We start from the raw sequence: 17654 nt of genomic DNA, 5'->3' as shown, positions 1-17654 counted from the left end.
TTCAGAATCAGCCTGGACTGCAAAGTTCAAGGCCAGCCTGAACAGCAAAGCACAACCCTGACTCAAAAAGACTCAATAAATAAATAACTAAAGCAAGCTTTTTAAAATCCCAGCCCTTAAGAAATCATTCTAAAAATGCATAAATATGAAATACTGCCTCTAATATACTGTACACCAGATTCATATTTTCCTAAATAATGTTCCTTAAAAGTTATTAATGTCAGCGTATGAATATGTAATCAACTATATTGGTTAAAGGCACATTTTGAAGGACTGACTATATAAATATTTAGATATGAATATATATAGGTAGATATATTCATATCTAAATATTTTACATATCTAAATATTTTACAAAATTAAATTCAAGGATACTGTGTGAAAACAATATAGGTTAAAGACAAATGAACTCTATATATGTTTTTCTTGCTTAATTTCAACTGGCTAGAATATTCAGACTTTTGCAAAATTGCTCTTTTATAGAAAATGTTCCTAACATTGGTAATCTAACTGTAATATTTCTCATGTAGTTCTGGTCTCTCAAATTTTAAAATGCACCTTTTTTGGCTTATCATATTTTAAGTAAAAACTGTTAAACTATATTGATGATATCAATATAGTTTTTTTCTTCATGTTAATTTATTATCTTAGTTAAGACCATGTATTGCCTAATACTAAACCTTCCTTTTAAGGGTTTTTAGTTTTTGTTTTTTTTTTTTTTTTCCTCTGATGGAGTGCAAAGACAAATGTGTAGTTTGAATACATACAGTTATTATGCATTAGCTGGACATAATGTTATTTCTAACGGTCTTGTGCTATTTCAGAATGAAGGATATTTGCCTAAGTATGCTGAAAAACTATGTTCTCTGCCTTGGCGCCCTACAAATACCCAAAATGTAGAGAATAAAGAACTTATATTGCTTAGGTCTAGTGAATAAAACTGGGGTGTAAGTTTAGCTTTGATGACTATTTATCTTTTTAGAGAGAATTAGTAAAAAGTTTACATTTCATTTTTTTGTTTTGGGGAGAAGTTTTTTGTTTGTTTTTGGTATCGGAAATCAAACTCAGGACCTTGTGCTTGCCAGGCAGGAGCTGTGCTTAGGAGCTATATCTGTGGCAAGGATTTACATTATATTCTGTTTTAAAAATCTCATTTGGATAATTTAATTCATTGAGATTTATTGATTTCCTTACAAAATGTCAAATTTATTGATACTTTAATGTAACTTTTATTCAGATGTTTAAATATTTTTCACATGTGAGATTCTAACTCTTCTAGTGCCTAATACAGTTTCCTAAAATTTGTTGGCGTGTAGTAGGGCCTGAATTGTGCCCTCCCTCTCTGCTCTCCAAAATTCCTATGCTAAAACACCAACCCCTAACATATCAGAATGTAATGATATTTGGTCATAAGACTTTGAAGAAGAAATGAAAGTTTAAAAAGAACAAGGCTGAGTGGGCGCTGATGCAATTTGATTGAGATCTTCAGAAGGAGAGATACTGTGGATGCAGAGAGGAAATTCAAAGAGAGGAAACTCTCTGTGAGGGTTCCTAAGGAGACACCATCTACAGCCAAAGGTAAAGGCTGCTGGGAAACCTGAGCAGCCCATGCTATAGTCTTAGATCTGCAGGCTCCAGAAGTGTGAAAAGTACATTTCTGATGCTTAATCCTACCAGGTGGTGATGTCCTGGAAAGGCAGGCGGGGTAAGACAACAGAGCTTAAACTGATAAGATTCATCAAAGTTTGTTTTTTATTGTTTCTTTTGGTTATTTCTGCTCTTTATTATTTTCATATATTAAATATTATCTTAGTTATTGTACCTCCTGAATTTGAATACTCATTTTTCTAAACTCTTACTTTTAAAAATGCATACTTCTGGTTGATTCTTTCTGTTTAGGTAGTCTGGATATTTTTGTGTGTGTGCATTTCTAAAATGGGTGCAAATCTTTAATCTTTGTGGTATTTTGTTTAATGTCAAGAGTTAAATTATAACAGTTTTAGTTGTATAGAGATAATTTTTGTTTCATTTCTTGTTATCTTTTTATGACTCATTTCTAAAGTATTATTACAATGCTCTTTTAAAATCATACTTGCACCATTCCTGAGGAAATAACATTTTACTTGTAGCTAAACAATTGCATATTTTGAAATGTTCCCTGGGTGCTTTACTCATTCATTTATTCATTCAACAGAGTTTTTCTGAACAATTGTATTTTTGGGTGTATGTGTGTGTGTATGTGATATACATGTGCTAGGCTGTGGACACACACAAATGCAGACACACACATACACACACAGATTTCATAATGGAGCTTATATTTTAATTGAGCAAAAATAAAAAGATACATAAGAAATTATATAGAATAATTTCAATTCATAACTAGTGCCCTGGAAAAAAAATGAGTGATGAAATAGAGAATAACAAAACGGAGTCTACTCCAGGTAGGGGAGTCTTGGAAGTCTTCTCTGACGAGCAAATGCTAAGATATAGCACTGGAGAAGAACTCATCTCAAGAATAGTGCCTAATATTTACAAGGGAAGATCAGAGGCTTGGGGAAAAGAGTGCAGGGAAGGAGGAGGAAGGCTGATCCATAAGCACTAAGAACAGTTAGATGTGAGCGGAAAACCCTGATGTGCTATTAAAGAATAGGGTGATTAAAGGCAATAATGTCCTGTAAATTTCAAAAAAATTAAAAAAAAATAAAAGAAAGAACTGGAAAACATTTTACTGTAAGGAAACAATGAATATTTGAGGAACTAACTGTTTAACCGGATTTAAACTTTACAGAATATATAGATTTATTAAAACATCATGTTATTCTACTAATATGGAATTTTATGTATCATGTAAAAATAAACTTAAGTTAATTTTAAAAAATAGATTTATTATCCTTGCAGTATACCAATTTGTCTGCCTATGATCCCAGCATTACCAGGTGGCTTAGCTAATATTGTAATTATTTATTCCAAATCTTTACTCCTCTCTGGCTCAAAATCTTAAATCCACAGCAAATGAAACTAAATGTGTTCTGGTAGAATTTCAGTGTTCACAGAGGGGTTTATATATTATGAAATATATCGACATAGAAAGAATGTGTTACATGCAGACAGAGACCAAAGAGGAAGAGAATAGATAACGACCGAAGAGGATTTCTAAATAAACAAGAGTAGCTGTCACTGAGTGCCTTGAGAATCCCACTTCCACACTGTCACAGTTTACAAGAGAACACAATGGCTCAAACATTTGTTGCTATGAGAACATTGATTGCATTTGTTTGTTTTCTATTTCTAGCTGTAGGTTTCTCACTTCAGTGCTTTAAATAGTCACAAAAGAATAATCAGTACTGCTCATCACTCATCTCTCCCCTGACATGTTATTAAAACAAGCAGTTGATCAGAATAATTTTTATATTGGTGCATCATTTAATTCTTTAGCAATAAATTTTGCTCAAAATATGAAATGTTGTTAAGGCAACATAGCAAAACTTCTTGGTCCAAGATGACTGTTTTAAAGAATAAATTAAAAAATAAAGTAAGATAAAAGCACAGGGTTACAAAATATTGTATCCATTTCTCAAATACACTTGGTCCACAGGGCACATTACTAAACAGTGGGCTCTTTCTATGGTTATTCTCTGAAATATTTTAAGTGAATAATAAATGCAAGTTAAGAAGTCACTTTCATAAAAGTCCTGCATATCAAAGCCTTCTGTCTCCTACCTGACACTCTAACGCAAAAAATCTCCCAAAAAATCTTGAATATGGAAGTGTATTTAGGGAGAAAAACCAAAAAAAAACATACCATCAGGATTTTAAAAGGTTTGCTAAGAGTATTACAAAGTCAAGATAAATAATTTAAAACATACAACACAAAAATATTGGAAAATAAAATGAATATAATAAATCCATGAAACCCTGAAAATCAGAAAGAATAGTTGGAATGGACTTAATGTATTGAAGACTTTCTATATGGAACTCTGTAAAATTTAAAGTGAAATTTTTAACAACAAGATAATTTCACTGCTGTTTCTAATTTGTACAGATCAGAAAAAAATGTGTTAATTAAAAAAATTAATGGGAATTTAGCTATCAAAATATAATACAGAGATAAACATTTACCAGTAGTAAAATGAACAGATCATAAGCAAGAATTTTGATGAAATTTCATAATTACAATCACTCACATAATTATCAGTCTTTAATGATAGAGAACACTTGATAAAGTTTGCTTATATGCCATTTCAAATAATGCCACTCACATCTGACTTCTATCTGACTACTATTTGCTGGCTCTTTATCTTCATATAAACAGAATAATGCAAAGGAAATCTTTTGAGTCAGCCTTTCACTGAACTAAACACTAAATATCCATTTACTATCCTATATCAATAGCGCAATTTTACTGTTTATTAAATTTCATTGTATAAATACAGTATATTTTGTGTTCACATTGCCATGTTGCTGGACAGGTAGGTAAAATGTTTGTTTTGCTTGTGAGTCATTTTCTTGTAGATACTTCAGAATTTTCTCTTTACAGAATTGTCATCTGATAGCATACATTGCTTGTATTTCTTTGTCATGTCTCCTGCACTGCAAGTCAAACATTAAAAAGAAGCAATGAGAATAGTCATGTTGGTCCTGCTCATTTTAAAAGGATGACATACAATATTTTATCATTATTCCACTGTAAACATGTACTAACTAAAAGAGGAAAATAAGCTTTTTTAAAAATCTTGAAATTACAGGAAAAAATATTCCACCATTAAGTGGGATAGAAGTTGTAGGACTTTGATTGATAGTCTCTTGAGGCAGGTTTTCATCTATTCAGAATGTTCTTAGTCTTTTTATAATAAAAACAGTATTTAAAATGCTTTGTAAAATTTTTCCATCTAATTTAATAATTACATATACTTTTGTAATCTATAATGGCAGTGATTTACATTTTTTAAGCTTTCACAATGCTTCTTAAATCTTAGTCTAGTTTAATAATATCTGATTTTCTGGACAGCATCCCATGGTAAACATGTTTCCTCAGTGAAAGCTATTCAGACATCCAAGTCCTTATTTTCTGTGGACTAAGCAATACGATAAATACATAAAACAGTATGGATAGTGACATACACTTACTCATAGTGTTCATACATGACATTATAAAGCTATGCTTCCTAATAATATTTAATACTATAGAGTTAGAGACTATAGTTCGAATAATTCAATTGTAAGTACCATACTGAGCTAACATTTTGATAGATTCACTGAACCTCCCAAATTAGCATAATATATTTAAGGGAAATCATGTAGTGTGTAACGAAAATTGAAAATCAAGGGTTTTCTATAAAAGGAAAACGAGGTAATGAAAAATAGGAAGTCAAATGTTGATGTGGGAAAGAAAAACATCAAGGATGGATTTCACAAACCGAAAGTTTAAAAACTCTGCCACACAAATTCTCTTTAAAAACTGAGTTAAAATTAGTATGTCTATTAAATTATTACTTTGGGCCTTAAATAGTAACTTTTGCTCAAAAAAGGTCACAACAGTTAAACAACTGCAATTATTTGATTTTATTTTACACTAGATGTTTGGCACAAAGCAATCCTTAATAAAGTAGTCAATTAGCTTCACTCAGAACATTTTTTAATAATGCACGCTTTAAAAAAAAGTATTCATCTTGTGGACTGTTCAGCAGTCCCCTAGAAAATAAGGCTTAGAAAACAAAAGCCAGTGTAAAATAGCAGAGTAGAATAGTACAGATTTTTAGGGCTCAGATTCTACCGTTTTCTTACTACAAGATCAGTGTCGGAAATCACTCCTTCAGTTGGCGCCTCTGTTCTGGATTTAAAGCAAAACCTCTTCTTTCTGGTTTCATTTCACCTTCTGGATGCATCTGTCATTCCCTAGTATCAGTTGGAGATTTCTCTATAAAGTCCGGACTCTGCCATATTTCCTCTTCCAGCCCAAAACACGTTATTAGCTCTGCAACTGCCACTCTGCTTACACGATGGCAGAGTCCTGAAGTCTCAGGAGTCTTTTGCCTCTTTACAGGTTTTGCTGAAACAACTTGCTTTTTCCTCTTTAACTTTTTGTCACCTTACTGTCAGAATCGCTGCGGAAAGAGCGAGCAGCAACAAGTTCCCTTGATTTAGGCCCTGCTCCCTGCTGCGGTTCACAGCCTCCTGTTTGCTCATGACTAGTGGTTTCCATGGACTGATTTTATTAAATCTTGCAGTTCAAAGATAAATTTAACTTCACCAGGTTTGTTATTCTTTTTAGATATCATGAGTCTTAATTTACTAATTTTTTCTTTAATTGTATGTGTGCATTTATGTGAGGTATCTTTCAAATTTTTCTTCATGCAGGGCCTAATGATTCAGACTGGGATGGGATTGATAGGGTCTCCTAATATGAAATTTTATTTGTCCTCTATTATTTGAATTTGTGTAGAAGGAAGAGTATTTTTGCATTAAATATTTTTAAAGATTCATCAGCAATTTTCTTTGTACTAGTTTGCTTATTTCATGACTACAAAGAGAGCTAGTAAATTTTAATTTTTAGTCAATTCTTATTTCTATCACTTAACTAAAATCATTTAACAAATAAAGTCATTTAGAATACACTCTCATTCATTGTTTTTCCTGCTATTTTTCTGCTTCATTGTTGATAAATCTACTTACACTTTTATAAATTTTTCAAATCTTTCAAAGAATTCATTTTTTGTTGATTTTACTCACTGTTCATAGCTTTTGTTGAGTTCTTTCATTTTTATTATTTTTAATAATATTAAATTTCATTTACTCTTATTTCTTTGATTTTGGGGCAAGTACAGGGCATTTTGTTGTTGTTTCATTGTTTTTGTTGGGTTATTTTTTTTTTGCATGAGGAGTCAAACTCACAACCTCATGCTTTCCAGGCAAGAGCTTATGCTGCTGAGTTAAACCTGTGGCCCTGTAATTTCTTTTTTTTTTTTTTTTTTTTTTTTTTTTGTTTTATTTTAGGCATCTAAAACTTGTCACAGAATAAACTGTCACCTAATTCCAATACTTTTTTTCATTTACCTTTTAATTTTTCTTTGGTCTATGAATTATTTAGTAATTCATTTTAAAATCTACAGATGTTAGAACATTTTGTATGTATATTCTCATCATTTATTTTTAATTTTTTTCCCATTCTGGTTAAACATTTGGTCAATTTTATTTTATGATGACCCATACTTAAAATTTTGGGGGCAAAGAGATCATGAACAAAGTACAAATTGCAGGGGAAGTATTACAGTGAATCAACAATTGAGATCTCATTTCATTAAAAAGTTTTTGCACTTCAAAAGAAATCACATCAGAATAAAAAGAACCCCCCCCCCAGAATGAAAAGAAAAACTTATAGTCAACTATCCCTCAGACAATGGACTTCTATCTAGAACATCTAAAGAACTGAAAAAAATCAGGCCCCCAATGCTCAAACATCCAATCCAAAAATGGGCATCTGAGATAAATATACAATTCTTAGATTAAGAAATACAAATTGCAAATAAATACATGAAAAATATTCAGCATCATTGGTTATCCATGAGATGCAAATTAAAACAACACTTAGATTTCATCTCACCCCCCAAAAGTAGCTATCATCAAAAAACAACCACTAACAAGTGATGGTGGGGATATGGAGGAAAAGAACCCCTTTCTACTGCTGATGGAAGAGCATCCACTCTGGACATCAGTGTGGAGATTCCACTACAAACTAGCATTAGAGGTCTCATTTGACTCAGCTATTCCTCTTCTGAGTACTTTCCAAGAAAAATTAAAAATATCATGCCACAGCAATTTATGTTCACCCATATTTACAACAGCACATTTTGTAAGAGCTAAATCTTGGAAACAACCCAGAAGTTCATCAATTGAGAAATGGATAAAAAAAGATGTAATTTTTTAGTATAATGTTGTACTGCTCAGTCATAAAAAGGATAAACTGGAGACATTTATAGGTAAACAGAGGCAACTCAACACCATACCCATAAGTGAAATAAAATAGATCCATATGTGTAACACCATATTGTCTCACTAGTTTGAGAAACAAAACCAAGTAAATAAGATTCAAAATACACAATAGACATTATGAATTGAGAAGAAGCTGCATGAAAGAAAAGACAAACTGTGATACGGGAAATGAGAAAGGAAGAAAGGAAAAAAGAAATAAATGGATGTATACACAAGATAGTTAAGATGGTTATAAGCTAGTTTCTTAGTTCACTGAAAAGAATGATTTGTGACAATATTGTTTGAATTTTATATCCCGCCTCTATCTTGTATTCTGAACAACTACTATGAAAACTGCAATGCACAATGTGTTAAATTATTGTAGTATCACACTAACCTGTTTTGAAACTTTGCTGTATTGTTCTTTTCAGTCTTAAAATAATAAACATAAAAAGTTAAAGGAGGAAATGTTTATTTAAGATCACAGTTTGTAGAAGTTTCAGTTTATTGTACTCTTTCTCCAAAGTAGGGTGGCAGGGCAGAGGGACATCTCATACGAGAAACAGTCCGTGACAGTGCAGATAAAAGCAACAGGCAGCAGTAGAAGCAGTAACCATCCTGTCTTCTCCCTTTCACCTTCCATGAAGGCTGTAAACCGGTTGATTGGTAGCACCCCCATGGGGGCCGGGGGGGGCGGCTTCTATTAGCCACACTAAGAACTATTATAAACCAATTATTTGACTAATCCAGACACCCTTATCCTACCATTAATTCACATTCACACACTTTAGATACAGTCACTTTAAAAAATCCTCACCTATGAATGCTCAAGGTTTTGCAAAGACATCAACACAAAGTCGTAAGAGTCCATCAGTAACACTTGAGGAAGTCTTAACAGTTTGAAAAATGATAAAAATTCAAGTGTAAAGTCTCTTCTGAGGTTTAAGACAAACTTTTAGCTGTGATCCCCTATACAAATGAAAACAAAGTTAAAGAATTGAAAAATGCAATGGCACAATATACACATTACTATCCCAAAAAGTACAAAGAGGGGGTTAGAAAAAATGGGACAGAAACAAGTCCAAAATGCTACAGGGCAAATGTGAAACTTCATAGTTCCGTATCTAGCATCTGGTACAATCTATGGCAAATATGAACTCCAAAATGTTTAGGATGCCCCACTCCTACTGATATCAGGTAGCTCTTTCTAAAAGTGACTTGCCAACTAATGTCACCAGGTTTTCCGGTGTTCACCTCTCTCTGGAGTTAAATGACAGCTTTTTACCCCAAACAAAGAATTAAAAAATTGAGCAAAAAGCAATGGCCAGGCTTATTTGAAAAAGGCAGAATAAACATTAAGTGATAAACTGGCTCTTCAGAGCAAATTTAGGCTAACTATAAAAGCAATTAGGACATCCTGCAGAAAGCAAGGTGGTTATCATGAAGGAAGTCACAACAGTGAGAAACAAAACCAAGTAAGGGTTTGCATCCTTAATGTTATCCAAACGTAGAAGAAACACATGAGAATTTCTACATCCAGGTCCTGAGAGGCAGTGCTGATATCCCAACATCAGGTTGTCATCATGTCCTGGCCATCCTATTGAAAAACTTGCTTGAGTTCTCAAGAGAAGTAAAGGTGCCAGGCTTTGGAAAGTGTTCTGCATATGTTTTCCAGGATCTTGTAATTAACAGGTCATGCCTACTTCCCAGCCAGCTTTGCTACCTAACCTCGTATCTCACTACTTGCTGATAGTTACAATCTCATGGCTTCTCTCTTGAGCTGACTTTGCTCACTCCTAGATTTTCCACATATATGGTTTTTCCAACCTTCTGGAATCTCTAATCTCTCAGCTCCATGCTCACATCTTCAGGAACTTCCCTCTCAGAAGCATACTGCTTGGACTACTAGCCTTTTGAAATATGGGTAGAAGCTGTTATGACCACACAACTCTTACATTCTACATGTACCTAAAACCAGCATCATGTGGATGATGTCAGCACCATGTGGATGAAGTTAATCACAATTATTTTGTGTGCCAGAGTTTGAACTCACAACTGCATGCTCGTAAGGCAGGCACTTATGCTGCTGAGCTAAATCCCCAGCCCTACACCATGTGGATGAAGAAAAAAAAAATAATGAGACTACAGAGAAAATCTTATCATATATGTTCTCTCACATAAAAAAGAGATGACAACCACAATGTAGAACTTGATGAGTGACTAGAGAGTAGAGATAGGTTATAAAAAACAGAGGAGCTTACAAAAATGATGGAAACCACAAAACAGCCCAAAGAAACTAATGGGATCTGTAAAACAGAACCAAAAAGATGTCCTGGAAATTAAAAATTTCATTGACTGTTTGAAAAACTCAATGAATAAATGGATGAATGAATGTGAAGACAGAGTAACAGATATAAAAGATTGGAGTATGATTAGCAATCAGGAAAAGATAGAGCCCTTGGTTGAGGATTTAGCTCAGCAGCACAAGCATCTGACTGCAAGCATGAAGTCATGAATTCAATCCTTGACACACACACACAAAAAAAAGAGTTCTTAAAAATAACAAGAGACCATGAAAAATCAATCCAAAGGATGCAAGGTGATATAAAGAAAAACCATGTAAGTTTGATCACAGTAAATGAAAAAAAAAGAGTCAATACAAATGACATAAAAAATTGTTCACAGAATTAAAGGTATAAAAACTTCTAAAACATGGAATAAGAATTTGAATACAGATAAGTGAAGCATACAGAAAATTCAATTAGCTACAACCAAAATGAATCTACATTGAGGCATAAAATAAGATTACAAAAATTCTGCACAATAACAGAATATTAAAAGTGGTAGAGAAAACACCAAGTCACCTATAAAGGAAATCCTACCAGAATCACAGCAAACTTCTCAACATAAATGGTTCAGACAAGGCTAGCTTGGAGTGCACTATTTCAAGAGCTGAAAGAAAACAACCTCCACTAGACTGATGTACTTTACAGAATTCTTTCAAAATTAGGCGAGAAATAAGATACTTTCATGACAAAGAAAAGCTTTAGAAATCCATAATCACCAAAGAAGCACTTTAAAAGAGGATAATGAAGACCACAATTCCAAGAAGACTCAAAGAAATAAGCCACCAGACAAGGCAAGCAATTAAACAGAAGTGAAAAGGAACCAACAAGAGGAAAATAGTATCACAAATATGTCAGTCCACATCAGTTATAGCCATCAATGTAAATGGCCTCAATTCACCAATTTAGAAACAGACTGGCAGAATGCAGAAAGAAACAATTTGCTGCACACAGAAAGCACATTTAACTCAAAAAGAAATTTATAGACTGACAGTCAAAGGATGAAAAACAATATCCTATGTGACAGGAATGGAGAAAAATAGAAAACATACCTATTCTATTTTCAGATAAAATGAACCACAAATTAAGACTGATCAAAAGTGTCAAAAAGTTCACTACTTACTTGTTAAGGGAAAATTCCAAGAAGAAGAGTTAACAATCAAAAATATATGTAATCAACAAATACTGGCAAATCCAACTTTATAAAACAAATGTTAATAAACATGAAAATCAAATAAGTACTAATACAACTCGAATAGTGGACCTAAGTACCCCACTGTCACAAACACACAGATCAATTCAATTAAAAAAATCAACAGTGAAATATCAGAAGTAAACGAAATCTGTAAGGAAATGGACTTAGTGCATGTCTACAGAGTGCTTCACACCATGATATCAGAATAAAAATTCTCAGTTGCACGTGGAACATTCTTCAAAATAGACCACATAATAGCTCTAAGAGCATAATTAAGTAAATTCAAGTACCTGAAATTATTCCATGCATATTATCAGACTATCAAGCAGTGGAATTGGAAATCAACATCAAAAGTAATGTAAGAAACTTCATCAACTCATAGAAATCAAAATGACACCACCTTAAACAATCAAAGGATCACAGGTGAAATTAAAGATGGAGTTAAAAAGTAAGTACAGTCAAGTAATAATGTCAATTCAAACACACTGAAACTTAGGGGTCCCAAAAAGGTAGTACTATAGGAGAAATTTATAGTAGTAAACTCTCAGATCAGGAGTATAGAGTAAACTAAAATAAACAATCTAATATTGAATCTCAAGCTTTTACTAAAAGAAAAACAAATCAAACTAAAAGCACATATGAAGGAGGAAATTATAAAGATTAAAAAAAAAACCTTAAAGGATCAGTGAATCAAAGAGTTAATTCTTGAAAAAACAAAATAAAATTGATAAACCTCTAGCCTTAGTTCTTAAAAACAGAAAATAAAAGACTCAAATGCCTACAGTTAGGAATGAAAACCACAGTGGATCCTGCAGAATTCCAGGAGATCATCGATATCAATTTTGAGAATTTATTCTAATAAGATGGAAAACAGAAGAAATTAACAAAGTCAAAGATACATATAAATCATCAAACTTGAATTTAGAAGTTATAAAAATTTCACATTAAACTAATATCAGTTAATGAAGTTGAAGAAGTAGCTGAAAACCTATCAACAAGAAAATCTCATGCCCTAATGGACTCACTGCTGAATTCTACAAGAAATTTAAAGAAGAGTTAATGACATTACTCTTCAAATTTTTTAATGAAATAAAAAAGGAAAGCTACGCACTAAAGTCATTCCTGGAATGGAGCATTACCCTGATACCAAAACCAGAGAAGGATCTAACCAAAGAGAGAACTACAGGCCAAAATCACTCATAAACGTACAAACAAAATCATCAGTAAGATACTGACAAACACTTAAAAAAGAATAAGCTCAAGATTGTTATAGGTAAATGGATGCAACTAAAGACTATATTCATAAGTGAATAAATCAGACTCACATGTGTAAGTAAGTACTGAATTGTCTCTGTGGTATAAAAAACTGAAATAATGCATAAGGTTTCAAATTCAAATTAAATATTATGAAAAGGGAAGAAATTGTTCAAAACGCAAAAGGAGCTAGTATGGGGGAAAGGGGAAAAGAAGGGAGGGAAAGGGAAAAACAAAAAACAAGACTGCTTCTCTTATTTCATTGGAAAGAAAGACTTGCGCTAATATCATTTGGAGAAATGTTAAGCTCCTATCTTGTACTCTGATTAACTACTTTAAAGAGAACAATATTCAATGTGCTAACTATTGTTATTCTCCATTTGTTGTCTTATGAAGTTTTGTTTTAATTTTTTTCCATTAAAAAATAAAGAGATACTGGAAAACAGAATGCAGCAAATCATCAAGATTATATATTATAATCAAGTAGCAATAATCCACTGCAGTAGATGCTGCAGTGGTTCAACACATGAAGTTAATAAATGTAATACAACATATTAATAGAGCCAAGAGGAAAAAAACTACATGATAATCTCTATAGACATGGAAAAAAACATTTGACAAAGTCCAACAGCCATTCATGACAAAAATCCAACAAATAATTGGAAAAGCATCTCTGACAAACTAACAGTCAATATCACACCTAATGGACAAAGACTGAAAGACTTCACTTTAAAATTAGAAACAAGACAAGGATATCTAATAACACCACTACTATTCAATATAGTTCTGGGAACATTAGCTAGTTCCATTAGACAAGAGAAAGAAACAAAAGAAATCCTGATAGGAATGGGAGAATTTAAACTATCATTATTTGCAAATGATCAAACCCTACAAAATGACCCAAAATAACTTGCAAATAACTTCTATGCCCAATAACCAAATTCAGCTTTGTAGCTATATATCAAACCAACACTCAAAAATCAATAGTATTCTCAACACAAAAAACTAACTCACTGCCAGATATTTAGCTCAGTTGCCTAAGCATCTGCGTGGTAAGCACAAGATTATGAGTTCGCTCCCTGGTACCAAAAAAGAAAAAGAAAGAAAGAAAAAATACTAACTCACTGGGAGAGAAACTAGCAAAATAATATCTTTCACAAGTATTTGTGAAATTGAAAAAATGAAATACTTAGGACTCAATCTAACAAAGGAAGTCAAAGACCTTGACAATGAGAACTACAGTATTCTAAAAAAGGGACTGAAGGGGACATCAAAAGGACAGATACTCCTTGTTCTTGGACAGGTAGAACCAATATAACAAAAATGGTCATATTCCCAAATTTGTTATATAGATTTAATGCAATTCCAATTAAATGCCGATGACATACCTCACAGAACTAGAGAAAGCATTACTAAAATTCATTTGGAAACAAATGAGACCTAGAAGAACAAAAGCAAGTTGAGGCAGCAAAGATAAGGCAGAAGGTATGACAATCCCTGATCTGAAATTATACTGTAGAGCTAGTGATTAAAAACAGCATGGCATTGGCAAAAATTGAACACACACACACACACACACACACACACACACACACACGAGAATCAAATGTCGGCGGAATGGAGAGACAGCCTCTGCAATAAGCAGTGTTGAGAATGGTGTTGGCCTTTCACACACCAAACACTAAAACTGAACACATATCTCTCATATGCACTAAAATAAACTCAAAATGGATCAAATATTGAAATATTAAAACAGAAACACTAAGAATGTTGGAAGATAGAATAGGTAGAACTCTTGAAGACATACGATTAGGGAAAGACTTCATGAGTAAAACTCCAAATGTATAGGAAATATTACCAGTAATCAATAACTATGATCTCATCTTATTAAAAACATTCTGCACAGCAAAATAACCCATCAACAGAGTGAAGCCCACAAACTGAGAAAAAAATTTGCCAGATGTTTCTAAGACAAAAGATTGATATCTAGAATAAGTCCAAAAAGAATCAAAATTTCAAAATTTAAAGATCCTATTCAAAAATGGGCATTTGAGATGAACACACACTTCTCAGACAAAGCACAAATGGCGAATAAATGTATGAAAAAAGTTCAACATCACTAGTCATTCAAGAGATGCAAATTAAAACTTAGATTATAAATAAGTCCCTAGATTATATCTCGCTCTAGAAAGAATGGTTATTATCAAGAATTCAAACAATAACAAAAATGCTGGTGGGACTGTGAGAAAAAATGAATCCTTCTCCACTGCTGGTAGGAGTATAGATTGATACAACCACTGTGGATATCAGGATGAAGATTCCTAAAAAGTAGCACCAAAAGTTGCATTTTTCCCAAGAACCCACCTTTTGATGCCTTTCTCAAAGAATTTAGAGCATCAGACCACTGTGATATTTGCACACCCATGTTTGTAGCAAGACAGTTTGTAACAAAACAGAAGACTATCTAGTAATGGGTAAAGATACATTTTTAATATAATGGAACACTACTTATCCACAAAAAAGGATAAACTTGAGACATTTATAGTTCAATGAATACACCTAGAGACGATAGTCTGAAGTGAAATAAATTGGTCATGCACATGTAAATATCACATTGTCTCTCTGGTGTGAGCAAATGAAAGCATAGATAAGGACCAAAATTTATAATAGATACTACAAAATCAGAAAAAAAATATTCAAATATAAATGGTACAAGGGAAAAGGGAGGAAGGGAAAAGAAAAAAATGAGAAAAGAAAGATAAAATACAAACAAACTTTTGTAAACAATAAAGTGATGAGTAGCAAAAGAGGGGATAAGAATGGGTGAAATATAAGAAATCAGGTATCTCATGAATGGGTACAAGTTCTGTATGAAGAATGAACTGTATCAATACACTTAATGATAAAATAATAAATTATATGCATAAAATGATATTGTTGCCAAAACTATAAAATAAATCAATGACAAAGAATAAACTTGAAAAATATATTGTATCTAGAAAGTAGTCCAATAAAGAATGTACTATAATGATTTAGGTTGAATTGTTCAATGAGGCTTATTAAGTTTCTACAAGGGAAGAAGTTCTACGCATATGTGACACTGTAAATGGAAATATAGTCCATTTTGTTGTAGATTTTTAGCATTGGTATTAGATCTCTGAAGTTCTTGTAAAATTCAGTAGTGTGGTTAGATTTTTCTCATTGGTGTGTTTATTTTCTTAAAAACTGCTTAAATTTTATTGCCTGTTATTGAACTGTTCACTACTTTTGTCTGCTCTTCTTTTAGCCTGGTAAAATATACAGACAGAAGATTTACTCTATGCCCATATTTTTCATTGTGCACTAAACTAAAATAAAAATCAAACAAAAATATAGATAAAAAGACTAAGACACGTAAATTGCTGGAAGCTAAAATAGGTGAAATTCTTAAAGGTATACTAATTGACAAAGACTCTCTCAATTGCATAGGACTCCAATTGCATAGGAAATAATACAAAGCATAAAAGCATGAGATTATATCAAATTAGAAAACTTCTGCACTGTAAAGAAAAAAAAAAAACAGAGCAAATGGGATATCTATAGAATTGGAAACTGGGCAGCTTACAGGAATACCCCTTGTCAGAAGAAGAAATACAAATGGCTAAAGAGCACATGAGAAAAATGTTAATCATTTTTGACCATTAAAAATGTAAAATAATACTGAGATTCCATCTTACTTCAAAAATAATGACTAACGCTAGTGAGGCTGCAGGGGAAAAGTAATGCATCTGTATTGTTGGTGATAGTATAAACAAGTACAAACACTCAAAGCAATATGGAAATCCCTCAAAAATCTAAAACCAGAAATTCCATTTCATCCAACAATTCATCTTCTAGGCATCTTCTCAAGAGAGTTAAAGATATCCTATCTAAGCAATATATGCATATTCATGTTTAATAGCAGCATAACGCTAAATCTTGGAGTTACCTATATGTCCATCAATAGATAAGTAAATGAGTAAAATGTGATATATACACACAACAGAGTACTACTCAGCCACAAAGATGGATATATTTGAGTTATTTGTTGGAAAATAAATCCATCTTGAGACGATAATGCCTAGTGAAATAATTTAGATACAAAAGGTGAAATGTGCTTATTTTATCTTGCATGAGAACTCCAAATAAGTAAAATGATTTAGAATGCCAAATGCAAGATAGATAAGATCAAACACAGAGATGGATCTTTTGCAAATTGAAAAGGGATCTATGCCTAGAAGGAGGGAGGGAACAGGGAAAAAAGGATTACAATGGGAGATGTGTGTGCTCTAAGTTTCCAAGATGAATGTATTCATAATGTGTCACTAATTGTACTAATTTTTTAAAAAATAAAACAGACTCTAGTTTTATTTAAAAATATAAATGTTGCAGTGATATAGTAAAACACTGTCAATAGAAAGGTAAAAACTAGTCTCCAAATAATGATGATAGATTTTACAGTATGAAAATGTGAAACACTTGTGTAATGAAGAACAGGTTAAAAGAAAAATGAAATATTACAAAAATGTCTCATTTTATGTAGAGAAAGACATATCAATATAATCTTTATGTTTATTTGTATAAAAACATTTAATTATATATAAAATACATAATTATAAAGTTCGTTACAAGTGTGCCTACTTACCCATAAACTTTAACTCTCTTATTCTCAAAAGAAATAACAGAACATGATATGTGAGCTGCAATCAAAATATAAGGAAAATGTTTAATTTTTTAAAAATTATTGCATTAAATAATGCACTGCCAGTAATTTCCTTTCAAATATTTCCCTGGAAATACACTTATTTCATCATTCTTGCCAATTACTGGAACAGTTGTAGAAATCTTCTTTGTAAGTATCCGTATTAGGT

The 17654-nt window shown here is 32.3% G+C and overlaps 1 pseudogene; it reads right to left on the bottom strand.

Moving 5' to 3' along the window:
* Positions 1 to 5772: 5772 nt before the first annotated feature.
* LOC111754110 (activated RNA polymerase II transcriptional coactivator p15-like) lies at positions 5773 to 6205 on the bottom strand (annotated as a pseudogene).
* Between the last annotated feature and the right edge of the window lie 11449 nt (positions 6206 to 17654).

Source organism: Cavia porcellus, unplaced genomic scaffold (assembly GCF_034190915.1).
Source record: "Cavia porcellus strain 051 isolate PalLab524CR breed Dunkin Hartley unplaced genomic scaffold, mCavPor4.1 scaffold_12, whole genome shotgun sequence".
NCBI lineage: Eukaryota > Metazoa > Chordata > Mammalia > Rodentia > Caviidae > Cavia > Cavia porcellus.
Note: the sequence above shows the minus strand (reverse complement) of the source record. Positions and strands in the feature narration are given on the sequence as shown.